A 15,488-nucleotide genomic window follows, 5' to 3' on the forward strand; every position below is an offset into this window, starting at 1 on the left:
ATAAACAAGACTGCAAATACAAGAAATTTTGAACTTTAAAAAATCAACATTCTATAAGGTTCAGTCTTTTTATCATAGGTCCTAATAATATCTTTAAAAACAAAACATAAGTCAAATTACACACAAAGACGGACTACAATATTTAACACAATCAAAAAAACATGCCACTACTTATTTTTAAATAAACTCGACTTTGAAAAATATTATGTGTTTAAGCCAATTTTACTGGCCAGATCAAGATAAATAAATAAATACATTTTACACATTATTGTCTAATATTTATATAGATAAAATATCATACCAAAATAGTGTTGAAATAATAAAATAATACATAAAGTTTGTTGAGATAAGCTCTTGAAAGTCTGCACATTGTAATAATGATCAGATCTCAGAAATTTATTACTGTTGACACAATATTATTACGGCCGATATTAAATCGATATTAAATTAAGAAAAGGGAAACTACTGATTGTTATAATAATGTAAACATTTTAATTACATTACGAAAAGATTAATTTTGATACTTACATAAATGTTTTTTTTATGATATTTGTTATAAAAATAGACTAAACATATAAAGCACTAAAACAGTATGTTACATAGTAAATGCACTGTTATATTTTATTAAAACAGTAATAAACATATTTGGTGTACATAATTAAGTATATTATAATTTTAAAAATGTAATTAGATTTTATGTGAAGGTAAATGTGTGAGTAATAAGAAAAATGTAATGAATACTAATGAGTAATGATGTTTAAAATATACCGACATTTTCACCTCGGTGTTTCCTTTTACCAACCACATTTTTTTATTTTTTATGAATCTATTACAAATATTTTTTAGTCTTAAACATGTATTTAGTTTGTATTTCATAATTTTTACATGGTGTTTACAAAATGATTATAAAAAAGAGTAATTTGTACATAATATTATACTGTGGCAGGTACAAATCCAGGGAACAGATTTTTTTGGGAGGGAGCACAATCGCTCGATGCCAACTGATCTTTCCGTTTTAAAAGAGTTTGTGTTAAAGAGACTAAAATATACAGGATATATAGGTTTAGGGTTTTGGTTGTTATTTTCCGTTGTAAAAAAATGTCCTTCTAATAGGGGATCTATTATGAGGTGGTTTACTGTATTTATAATCAATGATAGAATCCAGTTGTATGTTTTTCATGTATTTTCGCTTTATATATGACAAAGTACATTTGTAATACATAAATAAATACGAAGTAATAATAAATGTTTTTTATCACTACATGACCAAATTTAAACTTTTTATTACAATGCATATGGCATATGTGTACATATTTTAATTCTTAGATCTTTCACCTTATTGACTCATTCAATTAATGAACTCGTATACTTTGGTCCTGTGCTCGAATTGGAAAAATAAAAGGAAGGGGACTCTGAAACTTAAAAAAAAATAGCTTTCCTTACGATGACTAAGCCCAACGTAGCCCATTGAGTTAGGTTAAATTAGCATAAATCTATCGTAACGTAGAAAGAAACTGAGTCCACTTTATTATAAGTATAATGTGCTATAATTGTAAATTGGTATTTGAATGCAGTGATATTTTCCTATTAACCGTTTGAATAGAAATAGGAATTAACGTCTTTCACGTCTTCCGGTGTATTGCCAGTCAGTAAGTATAATACACTTGTTTTTTTCTGTTGCCTTTCATTTTATTATTTTTTATTATTATTACTTATTATATGGAATAAAAGTTTTTTTTAAATAAAACTCAGAGAAACTTTCAGACACTTTAAGTTACAATAATTTTCATTTGATAAACTCGTTGAAAAATATTACATTACACGATAAAAATATCGAAAACGTTATATTTTACATTAAAATCACGTCGTAACGTCTCATTTGCAACATATACTTTGACAAGTTTACAGGATCTAATGTATAATAATATATATTTATAAAATGTTTACATAAAATATGTACGCCGCTTGGTGTAACATTATAACGTGGTAGCACTTTGAATATTGTTTAAAACAGTTTATTGTTATACTTAATTGACGTACAGGTTGACGTTATTTTACGATACGCGAGTAGAAGTACGCATTGCCTTTTTATTTTTTTTTTGCGAATTCAATAACAAACAAAAAAACATGCGTTTTAACTTTTAGATCGATATCGTAATGATATGACATATCGGGGCCTCCAAAACATTATGATATTACTAGTAATAATAATAGTGAGTCAGCATTACTATATGCTATTATAATGGAAAATCTTATCGCGATCGTAGAGACTTTCGCATCCCGAGTACAACGCATTTCACTCGACGAAAATATAGGTACGAAATATAACATTATTATCTTTTTTTTGGTCATATAGGTACAGCTTCGTCAACGATTCCTCCATTCCGGTCGTGTATTAATTTATGTTATTATAAAATAATATTATAATCATTTGACTTTGGCACCTCGCACACAATGCACATCATTATTACATGTTGTATTATACAATGCGATCCATTCAGGACATGTCTACAATGCATATTAATTCGAAAAGTCTGGTCCTTTTCGAGAATATCATTTTTACACAATTTGCAGATATCATTGCAAAACGGCATTTATAGAAAACTGTTATGATTTTTAAAATTATTAATCGTTATCGTTTGTAAGTCTTTTGAACAACGATATAAGTTCTTAAATCTCACATACCAAAACTTAATACTTTTCATACAAATCAAATTTTAAACGAGTAATTAATTATAAATATTTAGAGTTAAATGTGTGAAGCAGAAGAGCAACATTTTGTCATACTATCTGCTCATCGAAACTGTAAGTACATATAATATATTAACTCTATTCGTTTGAAATTAAGTATCAAAATACTCCAAAAAGTAGTTTGTCCGGGAAAGTCATTTTAAGCACACGCAGTCATTAAAAAAAGAAAAAAACTTTAAAAATTACAACGTTAAAAATTTAAAGATATAAATTTGTTCTAAATTGTCATTTTTCTGACATCGAATTATGCAAAAGTAATATTTACGAAGTTTCAAAAAGTTTAAAAAAAAATTGAGAAGATGAGTGTATAAACACGTCTTATTAAATGAATCACTCTGTATATTACTTATCGCAGTTTTCGACTGGCCATATTTTGCGCGTATGATGGGTGCGTTTGAGTTTTAAATATTGTGAAAGACTTATCTCTCGCTTGGAAAATCTCTCCAGTCGGCGACTGCGGTATCGTTGGACGACTGTCGAATAAATCACTGCTATGTTTATCGTCGCTCAAACATGACTATATATATGTTATATTCAGTACACTTGAAATAATAAATTAAGATGTCGGCAAAAAACGATGGTAAATCCAATGAAGGTTATCATCAGGACAGTTGACAAAATTCGATGTAAAAATGCCGAAATCATTTCGAACGCTTAATCACACTTATAAGATAAACTCGCCGTTTGCCAGTTTGACCAGAGGTTCAAAGCCTCTACATGTCGATTGCGTAAATCTTAAATTGCGGCCAAGCATAGAAGTCAACTTTGATGAAAAAAAAAACAAAAATATTTTTCTATGACCTCGATAGCTTGACTTATTTAAATTAAAGTTAATTAACTCTACATATTATTATTGTTATTTATATCCAATTATAATTGAATAGTAACATATTAAATTCAAAAGTAGAGGTAACACTCTGATTGACGGGGTACAAAGCGGTAAATCGCTTCCACAGACGGTCCTGTGACTAAAGATTTCCCTTCATTTGAAGACTGTTTTGTACTCTTGAATCTGTCGGCACCTCAACACTAACAACAACAGAAACAACAACAAAAATAACGTGTCAATAGTACGTATCAATGATAAATCATCGACCACACCATGTAACCATGATAAATGAAAATTCAAACTAGGAATCCATACTTTGTATCGGAATAGTTTTTTTTACATATTTTTTCTAATATAGAATGTTCTTATAGGGCAGGACTCTAATATACTTCAATATTAACAATATTATGGAAAGTATAGATGATTAACTCGGAGTCAAAGTGAATGGAGTGCATTCATCGAATAAATGTAACGCCCGAAGTTTTTTACGATTTCTACAAAAAATAATAGACTTAAATATATTTTTAATGTTTACTAAATTACATGACGATATTATTTTTCTTGATGAAAGGAAGTGGTCGGTGGATGAATTTGTAGCTGATAAAATTAATTTTAATTTGTGTTATTGGGAATATAAATAAAATCAATATTCTGCAGGTGGGTTTTTATAACGACAAAAGGTAAAACTGAATTTTGACAGTAGTTATTATAATGCAATTTATCAATTCCATTAATGTTAAATAACTTCATATGAATATCATAGTTTCAACTGTATGGTCACATTGATTGTACACAATTTAAGAATCAATTGACGAACAATGATCATTTATTTATTGCATGGACGGAATACAGTGTATATTAAAAACAAATTGAATGTTGAAAATAAATTAATAATAATCTATTTAGACTCCAATTTATAAAATGTTCGATTATAGTTTTAAATTACATGAAAATATTATCACGTCTTAAAAACATGGTTAATCTTAAAATGGGCTGGATAGGATACTAAAATAAAAAATTACGAACGAGTTTATTATTTCATTTCTTTGACATATTTTGCTTTTTGTCTTTTAAAATTTACTAATATCAATATTATCAAAAGCAAATATAAGGCGATTCTTAAGCACATTTGTCTTCGTTGAATTTCCAATCTATAGAAATTCTACACGAAATTTGTTAGAGGTATTTTATTGGCCAATAAAGTGTTAACCGAAAACCAACAGTGAAGCACACCATTTAACCTAATGAAAGTACAGATTCTATACTCATTGCAAGTAAAGGAACTTCGGCGTCAAGAGTTTGAATATTTAAATCGATAACAAATAGGTAGTTTAAATCTAAAATAACATATGACTGCCAGCATGAATTTGGTTTTAGTTCTAATTTTGCAATTGATCTATAGTGAATTATTTTCCAAGTAGTACCTAACAAAATAACCAAAAGAGGAAAAAACGGTGCATGGTTGTAAATTTCTTGAATTATATGGTGCTTTGTTATTTCTTTTTTATTTGATCGATACTATGCACATTTTAATGTAATGTTAACATTAAAATCAATAAAATCACTTAACTTTTTTTTTAAATTACATTAAAATTGAATTAGTACCTATAACGATACTACAATATTTTTCAAATAAATGTTTAAATCGATAAAAATGACAGTATATAAAACAAAAAATGTATACTTTTGTGAATTATTATAAAAAATATTGTACAGTATTAACAATAATTGTCGTTGAGTATTTTAAACCATGTTCGCTTCAGTTGTGTTTTATTTATCGTGTTTGCCAAGTTTTCGATGGATTTCATCTGTTTTATTTCAGATTATATTAAACAACATAGCATATTTTGTTGTTCAGTTGGTTTGAAACAAAATATGGAAACTAAAAATAACGTGTAATAGCTGTTTGTGTAAAACCGATAACATTTCATATCATAAACATGTATAAACGAAATATTGTCGTTACTCAAGACCAGGGATACAAGTCAGATTATTCAAGTATTTTAACCCAGTGATTAGGTATTATGGCCGCCTGGCGCCTGCAGCCATGTCATAAACAAATAAATAGCTATTACTGTAAGTAGGTGTATAACGAAAATCTCATCGACGCTAGTGTTATTTTTATCGGTTGGTTAAAAATAAAATGGAAATATTTTGCTGTCTGAAGTCAAAGGATTTTAAATCATAAATTACTAATATAACCTAGATAAATGTATTGAATATAAATAATGAATTCCTTTCAAGCATTAGGTACCTATTCCAAAAGTGAGTAGTAAATTCGTCATTGGAAATATTTTATTGCCAATAGTACATTATGTTTCAGTATTTTTATTCGCAGACTGCCGTCGTTATTAAATTGTATTTTACGAGTAATTAGAAGATAAAAAAAAGCGAGGAAGAAAAAAAATCAGAAAGTTTTTAAAAATCATTTTAAGTTATGAATAAAGAAACTTTTTTGAAATTAATCTCAATATATAGTTCCGCCGTTACTATCCTACTAACTTTTAACGATAGTTCGGGTAACAAAAGCGGAATAACATTTATTTAACTATATTATCTTATATTATTTTCTGCGGAATAGCATAATTTCATCGGGTCTCCGCTCTCTGTCTCGGACTGCTGTGGTATATTAGTGCTTCGTACTTATTTTATAACATTTTTTTTTTTTGATTTCATCGCGGTTTACCTTTATCGGAATCGAACAAAGTTATATGGCGACGAATGAGAAATAAGCACTAATATCGATGAAAAATAAAAAACGGTAATGCGACCATCTCGTCTGTAAAATTGAAAAATGAGGAAATAGTCACTACGGTTCTTTACATTATCATGAGACGACACAATACGTCAACTATTAAACTATATAATTGCCGTATGCTGTAATACATATTATGTTCTTATCAAACCTAACTCTGATGTACATCTGCATCAGTTGAAATTGTTATCACGCAAACAGAAAATCTTGTTAATCACCGTCGACTGAAGTGCTGCACACAAACGACCGACCAATATTCTGTCTGAAATATCCGCTGCCATCGTCTTTATTTAAAATATCACTACCATTATTATTATTATTTGTCTGTCACGAGCTTCACTGCAGGGCCGTCTCGAAGGGGGGTTTTATGGGGTGTCCCACCCCCAAGCGTACAACACGTATAAGTCAGTATTGATACATTTAGTATTTGAGTTGGCACTCTGTAAATTATAATTTATTTTTTACAGTTTTTAAATTGTTTTGTAAATATTACAAAGTACAAACAGATCATAATAATATATTGTAATTTATAATAATATGAAAGAATTTAAGTTAATTTTCCAATTGTCAACTGTCCAACACAAATACTATAATAATATAGCACCTAAAAATGTAAATATTATATAATCTTATAACAGTATGTAAGTATACAAATTTGCCTATACATTCTTATAATGATTGAATTATTTTTAATAATACTGTTATGATAACTGATGAGAAACTGTTGTGCGCGGAAGACTGTAATTTCTATTTATAGAAGTAATGCGAAAATTCAAAATTGTACGTTGACGCGTCTCACATAGACATCGAAGAAGTGATAATATTTTAAAATGTTTTCACTTAAATTATATTGTCAGTATTGACACTATTTACTATTTAATTAATATTGTTATTGAATATTTGGTTATTTTGTAATTTTTATCATTATTAATTTCAATCATTCCATAGTAGTATAATCGATATGCAATAGTGTTCTGAATTTTGCTATTTAAAATATTTTATTTTAATAAACTAGTCAAGATGTAATGAAAATATATACATAAAATATAATAAAATAGGAAACATAATAAAATATTTAATATTTTCTAATATTGTGTAAAATATGCCTACTGATTACTATGTAGGTAGGTAGAAGATAGCTGTCGAGCGATGCGAGAAAATTATTTTAAGTTGGCACTTTTATGCATCTAACCCCCATTTATTACTTCGTTCGGGACGGCCCCGCGAGCTTGTATGTCATTAAGGTTTGGATCGTATTTAAAGGTGTTTTATTATTGTATCTGCTCGGCAATCTGAGATTTCTCTTCTATAGTCGTATGCTAATAATATTATAATGTGTGTTCGTTCGTACTGAATAATCGCTTTATATTGGGTGTCACCTTAAACCGAACAGTACGTCGTCGAGACGCACACGTTTGTTATAACCACCTAATTATTATATAGGTATTATTTGAAATAAAACAAATAAACATTGGCATTTTCTCGAAAATATATAATACAGTCGTATTGATTTTATGACGAAATTGGATTGTTTTTACACGTTCAAATATATATATGTATACATATAAACGTATAGGTGAACGACTAACCAGAATGACATGTATTGACGGTGCCTCCCGATAGGGTGAACAAAAAAAAATCTAGAACTGCTCCGCAACAATCAAAGAAATATTTCACCCACGTATTTAATATAACGTCCAATACGAGCAACACAGGTAAACATTTATCGCCGAAAATATGTCGATGATTCGCACAAATAACCCCAAGCTATTGTATTGTAATGTGCGGATTTCGCGTCGCATCGGAGTACGATCGGTGGCGATTTCGAGAGTTATTGTTTCCGTGTCGTTAAAACTAATCGATCGAAAGCGATCGCTCGATAATTAAAATATATAGGCAACTATGTATGATAATATTATGATGTCACTTCGTTGGTTTACGTAGATTTTTTTACGATAGCGATGTTATAATATCCTATTTAAACAATTAAGCAGGTATGTACCTAACCTTTTCACGCATCCAGCGCGTCTGTCGTAAGGAAAAACCAAACCTAACTTACCCAAACTACTGCGCAATACAGGTTTAACAGAAACAATAATTATTTGCGCTCTGCAGCTATGACGCACAAAAAATTTCATATTTTCATTACATGCCTCTTCCGTGCACTTTACGTATTGTGATCGATGAGCAACGAGTCAGTTGCTAAATTCATCAAATAAATATTCTTTCTTTTCTAATTATATCAATAGATGATTCAAAAATTATATTATTAATAACGTTTCCCAACAGATATAATTTTAATACTGATGCAGTTTTTTTTTAAAGTCCTTATTGATTCCAGTTTAACTATTAACGTTAATGAGTTTTCACTTTTCAGTTTACACACATAAATATTTATTTTTATTTTAATGTTTAAGTAACATTTAAACTGGAAAATTATGATAAAAAAAGGATAGCTGTCAACCGATTAGCAAATAATTTTCAATGCTTGGATAAGTTAGATCGAATTTTTGCAAGAATTATCAAAAATTATTAATTTAATTTAATGTAATCATTAATTAAAAGGTATTTAGCCATTTTGCTTACACATGTTTCGAAATATTTTAACGACAATATCTAATATTAAGTATTTGTACATCTCTTATCTGTGTTTGGTACACTTTCTATATTTATCTTACCTATGTAAAGAATTTATAATGACGAACTAATTAAATTAACATTTTTCAAGGCAAAAAATGAGAAAATTTTTGATAATGCAATTCAAATTAATTGATATTCTATTCCTAAAATTACAATTGAACTTTCATATCACAAAATCTCGTGAAAAACAAAAATAATACTAGGGAGAAATGGAAATAAAAACTTTTTGTTGTTTCTTGAAAAAGAAATTAGTTAAATAGAATTAATTCAAATTGATTGTAAGTGATTTAGTTTACAAAAATATTTCGTCAAACAGACAATATCGTGGGATGGAAACTCGCGTCCTATGTAATATGATGGAAGTTTTACAGTGTAACTATTATATAATCTAAGTCCACATTATAATTGTATTATTTATTATGTATTAGGTAAGTATACTTTAAATGTTAAAGGTAATAACATTTTCATAAACTACCAAAATATTATTTTCAATACAAATATTTTCAAATATTTACTGCGAGATTGACACAAACACCAGAGAAAAATATATAAGAATATAATAGATACTTATAATGCATATAATAAATAATATAAACACTAATAAATAATGTTTGTAATTTTAACAAACATCGAACCACTTAATGTTATTTAAAATATTTTCGAAGAATTGTAGACGAATGTTAATAATTTAATTTAGTATGTCTTGTGTACGTTTTAAAGTAGTGCGTACATCTCAGATGGTGTTAACTGTAATTTATTATTAAAGAACATTTTTTTTATTTAAAACTAAGGCACGCTTACATTTTTTCTAAGTATTTAAGTTGGCTTTCATGAAAATATAATACTTTTCTACGACCTCCGTGGTTGTACAAAAGAATCTTTCTGAGTTAAAGTTAATCAATTTTACATATCATTTATATCCAATAACATTTGAATAGTAACATAAATCCGAAAGTAGGATAACATATTCTGGTGGTAGCAATGTAAACAACATAATGACAAATAAAGATACACACTCGGAATCGACACTTTGTATGGGAATAGATAATTCTCTAACATATTTTTCCATTTGAAAGTTCTTCTACTGCAGGACTCCTATAATATATTTGTTTCGAATGTAATTTAATAAGATAATCAGTGAGGGGCTATGGACAAATTCCACACTTTCACTATAGTAATCAATCCTTTTGGTTTTTATACGAATAAAACATAATATTCGCCTGGCAGGTCTTTGTGTTTACCCATTAAGTAAAAATACAAAGGTAATCATATCCAATATAATTTCTATTAATTACTGATGCATTGAAATAAATATTAAATTATTCAGTAAATCAGTATTTTATATGTAACGATTTATCATCATTATTGAACTGACTTATTGAACAACTTATATAGTAATTGTATATTATTATAATTTTGTATAATAACACCATAATATTCTGTATTTCTAATTTAAATTCACACCTCCTAAATCTTGTAGTTAATTGTAATTTAATATCCTCGTACAATTAGAGATGCTAACCATCTGAAAATATATAATATTTACCAAGCGAAACAAATTATAATTTTATCAAAAAAAAAACATAGGCACATAATATATAATCATGTACTTGTTTATTATTGCAGAGTAAAATTTTGCGACTCAATTATCTTCAAAAAAAATACAAAGAAAAATAAATCCCTATTCCAATCGCTTATAATATTACAAAAAATTAGAATATAAAGTATTGTAACTAATTTGTTGATAACTATACTCTAGTTTTGATCGTTAGTTGTAAATATTATAGTAATTTTACTTTAAATGTACCTAATGAATAAAATCTATAGGTACACAAATTAAAACTACATTTGTACAAATCTAAAACATAATTATTCAACTACGGAACTTTTTCATTATATTAACTCCGTTCAGTGTTTCTTGGTTATTTATTGAAGACGCGTATGGCTTATAACAAGTTATATTGGTTTCTAAACAGTATTCACTATTATGTAAAATGGCCATTCTCTTATAATAGAATAATAAAATCTTGATAATAGTTGCTTTCTTAAATTAGGACAATTAACACTATCCTCGATTAATAAACTTAAAACAACATTTTATTATACTTCTATGAACATATTCGTCAAACCAAGCAGTTATCATAATTATTGACTATTTGGTCAGTTATTTCATATTTGCTACTAATTATAAATTAATGGTCTAATAAAAATCTTTAATCTTATTTTAGTTTTTATTTTATTTAAGACGGATCACTTTTAATTTAGTAAGTTTAATTAAAGTTAAATTAAGAACACGCCTATAAGCTACATATTAAAGTCATTCGAAATTAATAATAAAAAATGCTACAGACAATAGTGTATGATTCGTAATTATTTAGTTATTAACAAACAACAACAAATTTTTATAAAAACTGTTATATTTCGGACAAACGGTATACCATTTAATCAAATATTAACAAGCAATTTATGAAGTAATCGTATAATAAATGAAAACATAAGTTCAGCTTAAAAATAAATACTACGAGTAAGTAGTAGAATGTTAAAAAATTGTAAACTTGATTTGGTATAGGTATTATGAAAAAAATATTAAGTATGTATTAATTGATTCTACTGTAAGTAATCGTAGAATATATTTTAATTTGTATTATTTTTGAATAATAGACAATAATTATATTTTATGTAATATGAAATATTGCTTTAATACATTTAAAATGTCTAACTATTTTTCAGTACCGATTAATTATTGACACTTACCTTGGTGTATTATTACTATAAGGTTTATTTGAAATAATTCTCCAACAGCTAGCAGAAGTCCAGTAGACGCGTTAGAGTCAACATGTGTCCGTCCTGATACTGAAGAGCACTTAAAAAGCTTAGGCGCCGGCAAACCGAAGCGTACCCCAAAAAACCATTCCACTCCCACTTGTGCCATGGAAACGCTCTACGCCTGTCCCGTCGTTGAGAATAAAACAATTACAGTATTATATACCTATTTGTATCTAGCATACGTATCAAATTTTTTCGCAGAAAATAAATTGAAATTTTCAATATGTTGTTAACATTTTTTTATTATTAAATTATTTGTTTAAAATTAAAGTACAAAAAATGTGTAAGATAGTTTAGTTCTCCTCAGCTAATCATAATATAAGCATTTAAAAAAAATAATATGTTCACTAAACCTTTTTGATGTATTATATTATCATTATCATGCACGGTCGTATTTATAAAAGTTATATCGAAAAGAAAAAATATCTTTAACTGTTTTCATTTTTAACATTATGTAACGGATACCACTGTGAAAAAAGTAAATGTCGGTTATAAGTTTTGGAGGTACCTGGTATGATCATAATACAGTTATCGAAACTCCCCAAAAATTGTATAGACAATTCGCAATCCGAAGTCTTGGTTCACTGTTTGGCTCATAAACGTGTAGATACAACTTCCAAATTGATATTGTTTGGACACGATACTAGAACAATATTTTTATGATTTTTAGTATGCCAGGAATATAATAGGTACTAATTCCACAATAGTGCTTGTTATTTTTAACTTTTTAAGCTTATCGATTTTAGAACGACGTAAGGGTTTGTTTTTTAGTCTATCGTCTGCTGATTGATTTATACATTGTGGATGCCATACTTCAACTTTTTTATCTGTAGGATGATCTGTTACTTTGCTAATTTTGGTTTGAAAAAAAATAAGAACTTCAAAATCATTATTATTATTAGTTACAGGGGGAGGGTAGTATATTTTTACCCCCTCTGGCAGCGTTTTATCCCCGGAGTAAAAACATTTGAGTGTATTACAAACTTGTGACATCTACATGTTTTAATGTAAATTATAAATCGGATGATTTTGTTGAACATTTTGACGTATTGCTATCGAAATTTTAATGAAATGTTTTATAGTTATTCTACTTTATAAGGATAATAGTCCATTAAAAAAATATTATTTACTTTTGCTTGGAAAATTATCAATATTATTCTGTAAGCAATACGCATCTTGTAATATTAATTATTAAATTATCGTCTTATTATACTTGACTAGATAGTAATTACTAACAAATGTTGTATATTGCAAACTATACTCAATTTATTGTAATAACTGAGCTCGTATCCATTTACAAAGTATATTTAATAGACTATTATCCTTTGTAGTTAAAGTAGAATAACTCAGAAACTTTAAGTTGAAATTGCAATTAAAATACATCAACATTTTCAGAAAAAAAATCATCTGTTTCCAAATTTTCAGTAAAATATGTATATAGGTTCTTATATGAGATATGATATTAATATTTGAAAAACCAAATTTGTATAGCTTCGGAATATACCTTAAATATCTAAATATTCAAAAATATCAGTGTTAACCACCCTTAAAAATTCTGAAAATCAAGGTATGAATATATGCCTAACTTAAACATAAAAATATTTGCGAGCATGCTTACAAAATCAAAATATATATGTAGGTATTTAAATACTGTGTATATGCAATATGTAAATTATATAGATTGTATACAACTACTTTTTTTTGTAATGAATTTGCTCCACTCAGAATATTTTGTCTAAATTGATTATTCTTTCTATACCAACTCATAATAATTATTGTCATCTTTTTTTTTTCATGATTATTTTATTTTAGATTCTGAGGGGAGCGATAAATGTATTGATTTTACAATTATGTGTGTTTTATTTTGTGTGTATGAGTACCTCCACAATTTATAGAAGAAAAATGTTTTTACTATCAACTTTTGGGGTTGTTTTTGCCACATTCTGCTAGTTAATTAAAAAATCAAAATTAATAATTCTCAATATTTTTAAGAATAATTGGAAAAAAACAATAAACAAATTAAGAATACGGGAATTTTTTAAATAAGACCAGTTTCAACAAAATTGATTTTAAAATATTTAAAATTATAATTATATTATTTCTACATTATACAAAATCCTTATAAATAAAATTGGTATTATTATAGTTTATAATGTACTATTAGAATTAGATCACACACAAAATAAAACATATTATTCTAAATATACATCTATATTTTTATTTAAAAGTTGTTAAAAAGATAGTATGTTCTAACTATATGTTTAATTAACCTTGAATATTAAAAAATACGTTCTGATGTCATGTATCTATGGTTATTGGTTAATACTTAATAATAATAGTAATTAGAAGCCAAAACCAAATTTTTATAACCAAATAAAAACAAATTTGACTCAGAATTGTTTTTTGAACGTAATAATATGTGATTGCGTTTATAATCAAGTATTACATAAATTTGATCGGTTAGGGTTGAAAAGAAATTCAACACATTATTGCGGAGACAATTCCAAAAAGGAATTATAATCTACAGTTTAAGAATGTATATGTTCTGTGGCAGGACTTCAAGGAAATATGCTCGCTAACCTTTTGCATTATTCATCTATTAATTCCGCATCGTACAAAATGCCTTAGACTATTCCTATACCACAGAAGTTATTGATATATATATATTTTTTTTTTAGTGAAACCGTTTAACTTTTTTCATATTGTAAAGTTCAATAAATTTATTAAATTATATTCTGCTGTAGTTTATAAACTTTTTCACAATTCAAGTATCTTATAATTCCGGGCAAAGTGTAATTTGTTAATATGAATTTACAAACATTTTATTTTATTAAAATTAAAGATTATTTTGTCTATAAATACGTAAACTTTTAGGATGAAAAATGTTCTCAAAATATTAATTTTCATAAATTGAAATAGGATCAGTTGGTAGTTTGGTACTCTGTGCACTGAGGTAAACGAAGCTAGACTATTGTCCTCCTTCGCCTCCACCCACCAAACTCTTACTGTCTGTGTATTCTGTCCGCCTTTTTTTTGTTCTTTAGTTCAAAAATACTTTCTAAAAATACTTAATGTTTAAAGAGTGCCATTATCATAAATTGTACGTGAAAATGTTTCACTTACACTATCTATTACAGCCCATGGTTTGTTAGTTATTTATTACACACTACCAAAAGGTGTAATATTAAAATGAACTCTGCACGGTGAACATAAGTCTACACATTCTAAGGAAATAAATAAACTCAAATGTATAGGAAACATTTATTTACTATTATATTTTTTTCCAGAACGATAGAACGTTTTATACTTAAGATAGTGTCTATGGACCGTTTCTTACTATCAAGCGATACAAATAATACAAATCGTCAGATTTTTATACGTATACAACCTAAAAATATGTAGGCACGAATTCAAACATTAGTGTATCTGGAAGTAGTGTTTTACACGATAATTATAAACCTCTAACTAAATTAATGTAATGTCATATGATTAAAAAACCCTTATTAATAATCTATTCTAATCTTATTCAGAATTTATACAAATACGTTTTAATAACTATACATGCATTTATATTTTAGATTTCAGATTTTTACTTTTTAGATATGATCATTATAAAATAATAGATGATAACAAATTAGTCAATAAATCAATACTGTAAAACCTCTAAAAAACAGAAACTCTTGTTCA

The 15,488-nt window shown here is 27.2% G+C and overlaps 1 protein-coding gene across 2 annotated transcripts in view; it reads right to left on the reverse strand.

Moving 5' to 3' along the window:
- Positions 1–11,815, reverse strand: part of LOC111034923 (calcitonin gene-related peptide type 1 receptor-like) — a 108,976-nt gene extending 97,161 nt beyond the window's left edge. For both annotated transcript variants that reach the window (XM_022316367.1, XM_022316366.1), the window contains exon 1: positions 11,730–11,815. The gene's annotated coding sequence lies outside the window, so the exon portion shown is untranslated. The remainder of the gene's footprint in view (positions 1–11,729) is intronic.
- Between the last annotated feature and the right edge of the window lie 3,673 nt (positions 11,816–15,488).

Source organism: Myzus persicae, unplaced genomic scaffold, assembly GCF_001856785.1.
Source record: "Myzus persicae strain clone G006 unplaced genomic scaffold, MPER_G0061.0, whole genome shotgun sequence".
NCBI classification, from domain to species: domain Eukaryota; kingdom Metazoa; phylum Arthropoda; class Insecta; order Hemiptera; family Aphididae; genus Myzus; species Myzus persicae.